General features: G+C 57.7%; 1 long non-coding RNA gene across 1 annotated transcript; it reads left to right on the top strand.

Moving 5' to 3' along the window:
- Nucleotides 1-287: 287 nt before the first annotated feature.
- LOC111534126 lies at nucleotides 288-6,781 on the top strand. The gene is made up of 5 exons (XR_003307700.1): nucleotides 288-431; nucleotides 2,233-2,354; nucleotides 2,620-2,750; nucleotides 3,071-3,220; nucleotides 4,304-6,781. It is a non-coding gene; the product is annotated as an uncharacterized LOC111534126 (long non-coding RNA).
- The last annotated feature ends 6 nt before the right edge of the window (nucleotides 6,782-6,787 follow it).

Here is a 6,787-nt window from a genome sequence, read left to right as displayed (position 1 = left end):
ACAGGCCATGTCTGGGAGGCAGGGGAGATGGGCTGGCACACTCCTCCTGCCACAGGGCAGCATGATGCTCGATTCCCTCAGAAGGATGTCCTTCATCTTTTCCATGCCGTGTGTGTTCACCCTGGCCCTCCCAGCAGCCTGGGAAGGGCAGAACACTGCACACACGAGAGGGCCGTTCCCAGTCCCCACATTCCAGATTCATCTGTCACCAGACCCAAGGGAGGAGGCAGACTGCTTCCAGGAGGATGAGAGCCCTTGTTCTGACACCTGTGTCTGATTCCAGGACCTACAGATCCACTCTGGACTACACCATACAACGTCTGGGGATTCTCATTGACCTCCAGAAGAAAGAGGCAGTGCATGCCTGGCTGCAAGCAGGGAAGATCTACTACATCCTGCGGCAGAGCGAGCTGGTGGACCTGTACATCCAGGTGAGTGGCAAGGGAAGCAGGAGGGCCTCTGTGCTCTTCACTCTGTCCATCCATCCATTTATCCTTCCAACATCTGTTTACCTGTCCATCCTTCCATCCTTCATCCATCCGTTTATCCGTCCATCCTTCATCCATTCTTTTATCATCTATCTATTCACCCATGTATCCATCCATTCACCTGTCCATCCACCCATCCATTCACCCTTCCGTCATCTGTTTACCTGTTCATCCTTCCATCCATCCATTCTTTCATCATCTTCGCATACCACTGTGGGTCCTTCCATTCATCCGTCCTTCCATCTTTCAAGCATCTATCCATCTGTTTATTCTTCTATCCATCCATCCATCCTCCATCCATCCTTCCGTTTATTCTTCTATCCATCCATCCTTCATCTCTTCATCCATCCATTCACCTGTTTATCCATCCATCATGCATTCATTCAGCTGTTCATCCCTCTATCCATCCTCCATCCATCCATGATCCAACCATTCACCCGTCCATCCATCCATTCACCTGTTCATCCATCCACTTGCCTGCTCATCCTTCCGTTCATTCATCATCCATCCATCCCTTTATCTTTCCATTCATCCATCCGTCCATTCATCATTTATCCATTCTTTTATTATCCATCCATCCACCTGTTCGTCTGTCCATTCATCCAACCGTTCTTCCATCATCTATCCATTCACCTGTTCATCCTTCCATCCATCCATCCACCCATCTATTCATACATCCAGCCAACATCCATCCATCCTTTTACCCATCCATCCACTCACCTATTCTTCCATCTATGCATCATTCATCCATCCACCCACCAATCTATTAATCCATCCCTCCATTCATGTGTCCATTTATTTATCCATACATTCATCTATCCACCATCTGTCCATCCATATGTACATACATCTATCCTCCACCCATCCATACATTTACTCACCCATACATACAGACATCATTCCAACCATACACCCACCCATCTGTCCATCCATCCAAGCATTCATCTATCCACACACCCATCCATCCATCCATCTACTCATTCCTAAGCCACTGCTGAGCACCTGTTGTGTGCCTTTTCTCTCCCTCCAACTGGTTCCCTCACATCCTCCCCCAGTGGCCAGCATCTTCTCCCTGAGGGCAGATGTGTGGCCCCTCACAGTGCTTAGCACCTGCTGGTATACAGCACATGCTCAAATAATGGCACCACTCAGTTAACACACAGGAGAACTTGCTCCAAGCGACACGTGGTACATCTCCTTACAAAATGAATCTATCATAGCGGCTGTTTTCAGAGGCTTTCCCAAACTGCGTGATCTGGAACAAACTGTGAAGCCCACGAGCCTGGTGAAGCTTTCATTATTGAGCACCTGCTGTATACCTCCTTGAGCTGAGGAGAAGGATCAAGAGCTCATGGCCAAAAGGGGACCAGGCCCACCCACAAACACTGTTGACATGCGGCCCTGAGCTGCGGCAGGGATGTGGCAACGCAGAAAGGAACCACGGGATGCGTTCCCAGCAATCTGGGGGCCACGGAGGCTGTTTGAGTGCAGGGGGGGTGAGCTAGGGCTAGCCCTCGTGGTAGGATTCACAGGTGACGGGCTCCTGGGCTGCAGCTGCTTAGTCACCTCCTGGCACTCGGGTGCATCAGTTCATTGTCCTCATGCCAGTGGTGGGGCAGCCCTAATGCACAGGTCTGAAAAATGCTCAGGTGTACCTGCAATGTGTGAGAGAAAGGAGGCTGGTGAAGGTGGGTGTGGCCACCTCCCAGGTGTGGGTCTTGAGGGAACTTCTGCCTCCTTTCAGGTGGCACAGAATGTGGTCCTGTACACAGGCGACTCCAACCTGGGCTGGAGCTGTTTGAGGCAGCTGGAGACATCATCTTCAATGGGGCCTGGGAGCGGGAGAAATCCGTGTCCTTCTACCAGGTGAGCTGGCCTGTGGGCTGATGTGGGTGGGTCTCAGGAGGGCACCAGGCAGGCTGAGGCACAGGTGTGGCAGGGCAGAGGCCTCCCACCTGGAGGCAGGGCCAGCCATGCACATGCTTAGTTTCCCAGTGGTCTCACCGGGAATGATATTGACCGTGCCCCCGCCCGGGACAAACGCTCGGGTCTGGACATGACAGTGGCTCTGCCCTGTGCACCTGATGATCTCAAGCAACCATGAGCAGGAAGTCCTGTCCCCATCTTCCAGATGAGGAAGCTGAGGCTCAGAGAGGCACAGAGACATGTCAAAGGACACACAGCATGTCAGTAGGAGACCCAGGTCCCAGATCTGCATGCACCCCGAAACGGGGCCGGCTTCTCCCTTCCTCAGAGCTCACGGTATGGCTCAGCTCTGGGCACAGACAAATGTGTTTCTAGAGCAGAGAAGAGTGCTCCCCCCCCCACCCCCAGTCAGACCCCCAGTGCCCCGGTGGGAGAGGCTGGTCTGAGGCTGCCAGGTGTAGCTGGATGGGCCTCAGATGACTCTTCAGCCCCCAACTTGGGTGTCTGAACTGTGCGTTATCCCAGAGCACAGAGCTCTGTGGAGGTGCAGGGGGCACTGGGGCGTGGGAAGCTCCAAGCACATATTTGAGCTCTGAGGGTGGCGCTGGGCAAGGAGGGTGCTGCGGGAAGCCTGACCCCACCTGCCTGTGTGGTAGGACCGGGTCCTGCCCCTAGCAGTGACTACGGGCAACTCCAAGGGGAGCCGCAGCTGTGCAACAAGCCGGTGGCACTGCTGGCCATGCTGGAGGAGCCCCAGGAGGGCTTGGAATTTGCCCACATGGCCCTAGCTGTCAGCATCACTCTGGGTAAGTCCCCTGAGCCCCCGCCCTGCCAGGACCCACACTTTGCCAGAGCTGAGCTTCCATATCTGCAGGGCAGGAGCTGAAACAGCTGCTGGATTTTCCCAGTCTCCTGTCCAGGCAGGCAGATCTGCCCAGCTGGCTTCTCTGTCTGGTGGTGGGGCACAGCCCGAGGTCTGTCACGTAGCACAGTGCTCCCTGCCTGGCTGAGCTCTGCTTCCTCTGTGTCTTCCGGCTACTGATCACAAGGGCCGCCCAGTGTGCCCTCTGCCTTCCAGACATGCCAGGCATCGCGGTCCCTGTATGTGCCAGGCCAAGTGGCACATTCCCTTTGTCTTGTGCCCTCTCCACCCTCATCAACCACACAACTCTCTGGCTGATGAAATCCCAGTTCCCCTTCCAGCAGCCTGCCCCTTAAGGCCGGGCATCCCCTGGTGCTATGCCAGGATCGTCTGTCCTCCTCCAGAGACAGGGAACCCTGGAACCCTGGGCAAGCCGCATGCCCCAGAGCCTTGTGCCCTGGGGCCCAGTACAGAGTAGGTGTGCAGCTGTGTGGGAATGCATTGAATGCAGGCTCCACGGCACTCGCCCTGCAAAGGGGAGGACATCAGAGACAGCCTAGCTGGGTTTGCGCAACTGTGGGGGGACCTGGAGCTCAGGCACGCAGTGACTCCCCAAGGTAAGGGGCGCTGATCGTGACACACCCGGGAGGAGTCGGATGTCACGTCTGTCGTTTGCATGGAGCCGGGGTGCCCGGGAGCACCTGGACTGCATGGCTTTTGGGCTCCCCTGGTTAAAACCAGTGAGCAAAGACAGGTGGCTAGGTGTAGGCACAGAGCTGGGCCATCCAAGCCCGACTTTGCCAAAGCCTCACAGTAGACAGGGGCAGGCCTTATTAGTTCTGCTTTACAGATGGGAAAGTGAGTCTGGGAACCTGGAAGGGACTGGCCACAGCTGCCCAGGTGGCCGCAGGTGCCTGGAGGCAAGCCAGGTGCTGCCTGGGGTCTGTATACCTGCTCCTGAGGGGCCTGTGCCTGACTGCCCCAGGGAGCCACGTCCTCACACCTGCCCCTTTGGCCTACACCCCAGGGGACCAGCTGAAAGAGCGCGTGGCCTACTAACGACTGGCCGCCCTGCACCACCAGCTGGGCCATGGGAAGCTGGCAGAGTACTTCTACCTCACGGCCCTGTAGCTCTGCAACTCGCCGCTGGAGTTTGACGAGGAGACCCTCTACTACATGAAGGTGTACCTGGTGCTCGGTGACATCATCGTCTACGACCTGAAGGTTGGTGGGGAGGGACAGGGCTGAAGGTGGGTGGGGAGGGGCAGGGCTCTGGGAGTTCCTGGCCCCCTTGGAGTGGAATCTCCACCCAGACCCCAGGGGTCTGGGTTCCCGCCTTCCTTAGGAATGGGCCAGTGGCTTCCCTGGAGCTCTGCACCCAGCTAGAGGAGCCGGCAAGGTTAGCAGATACAACCCAGCTCCCAAGCTGGCCAGGCCCCACCCTCAAGAACTCAGTCTCAACCAGGGAGGCTGACACACGAGTGGGCAATGGTGGTTTCTGGGTAAAGAAGGGGGATTGTAGTCAGGGGGACCCTCCTGGAGGAGGTGACACCAAACTGAGTCTTGACAGTCAAGTGTCAAGTTACATTTAACAAAGAAAACAGGGTCGGGAGAAGGACATTTTGGAGGACGGCATCATCCTCACATTGAATCCACGATGCAAGATCCAACCCAAATCCCGGTGCCTCCTCTAGGAAGCCTGCCCAGGGTGCCAGCCTGCACAGAGCAACTCCTTCCTGGAGTCCCGAGACACCTGGAATCTTCACATCACCCAGGAAGGGTGGGGTGGGGCCGGTCTCTTACCATCGGGTTCACAGACAGGGGAACCCCAGCTCACGGCAGGTGCAGTGGGGTGGGGCCCCAGCCAGCCAGGCTGAGACCTTGCTGGGTCAGATCTGTCTCGAGGGGAGGTTCTGTGCTCCGTCTGCCCCCAGCCCTGCAGGGGTGGAGAGCTGGGACTAACAGACTCAGACCTGGGGTGTCTCCACCCTCTGCCCAGCAGGCACCCGCCCCTCCTCCGCATTGCACCGGCACCGTGTCAGTAATCCTTATGGGCTGAGGGGCCAGGGCGCTTTAGTCCAGGGACCAAGATCTTGGGGGCCTTAGAACAACATGAGGAACTGGTGCAGCCCTAACACCCCGCCCTGTATCCCTCACCACAGGCCTGGGGCTGCCCGGGAGGCCCCCGACCAGTGCTGGCGACACCTGGTGGTCAAAAGCGGTCCCTGTGGCCTCCCGGGTCCCAGCCAGACAGGGGGGTGCCAGGTGTCAGGCCCAGAGGGACGCTGCTCACCGCTCAGGGTGTCGCCTGGGACCAAGGGACGGGCCTCCCAGAAGTGGCCCTTTATCTCTCTTGGTCAAGCCTGCCGCCCACCCCACCTGCCCAAGAGGAAGGAAACGGCCAAGTAGTACCTGAGAGCCCATGGTTGGGGGCGAGGGGCAGAGGCCTCCTTCACCTCCTTCTCGAGCACAGCCCTCCGGGACTCCTCGTGAAGGTGCTGTCAGCCCAGGCCAGCTTCCCACAGGGAGGCCCCCTCGGAATTCCCCAAGGGCGGCTGTCTTTCCAAGGCCACACCCTCCTCCTTGTATAGGAGGCTCTGGACCCGGGGCCCAGAGGAGTGGGAGAGAAAGCTGGGCTGGATGGGGCCTGGAAGGCTGGCGGAGAGGCAGGGTAAATGGGCATCCTTGTCGATTGCCTCTAAAATGGGGTCCCCTTTAGTCTACACATGAGTGAGCCCTGGAATAGGGTGGATTAGGTGTGTCCTGGCTCAGCCTGCCACTCACTAGCTGCTGCACACACTACAGGCACATGGAAATGCACACGCAAATGCACACAGACACAGGCACACGCACAGACACGCACAGTCAGGCACACAAACACGCACAGGCACACGCAGAGTCATATGCTTTTGCTGGCTGCTTCCTGTGTAGTTAGGCAGCCCCACCCCTTCAGGAAGCCCTTGCCTCCCACCCCCGGCGGAGTCAGGGGCCTCCTGGGCTTCCCTCTGCCACAGCCTGGGCCGCCTTTGTGGTCAGTGTTCAGTCCCAGGTCCCTCAGACTGGGAGCCGAGGATGTTAGGCTCAGCCATGCACCCAGCACAGAGTCCAGTGTTCGGCTGGGCCGGGGGGCATTGGATGAGCAGTTGCGGTGACTCAGGGCCTTTTCACGCCCCTGCTCCGTGTGTGGGGTGGGGCAGTGAGGGAATGGACTGCTGCATCTTGGACTTTGTCCTTGGCCCTGGGAGCCGTCTTGAAGAGGGACAGGCCAGGCCTGGGTCTTAGCGACATCCCTTGGGTGTCCCCCATGTGGAGGAGGCGCCTGGGGGGGAGATGGGAGGGTGAAGGTGGAGGTCTGGGAGGCAGCATCCCAACCCAGGAATGGTGAGTTTGAGCCAAACATGCATTGAAAATGGGAGTGGATGTCTGGGGAGTCACACTCTGTCAATAGTTCAGGGAACATTGCAAGGGAGGACACCTGTGAGATGGTTTTGTACCTGGCCTGGCCCGTGGA

This window comes from Piliocolobus tephrosceles, unplaced genomic scaffold, assembly GCF_002776525.5.
Source record: "Piliocolobus tephrosceles isolate RC106 unplaced genomic scaffold, ASM277652v3 unscaffolded_20525, whole genome shotgun sequence".
Taxonomy (NCBI): domain Eukaryota; kingdom Metazoa; phylum Chordata; class Mammalia; order Primates; family Cercopithecidae; genus Piliocolobus; species Piliocolobus tephrosceles.
The sequence above is the reverse complement of the archived record's forward strand: the minus strand, read 5'-3'. Positions and strand labels throughout refer to the sequence as shown.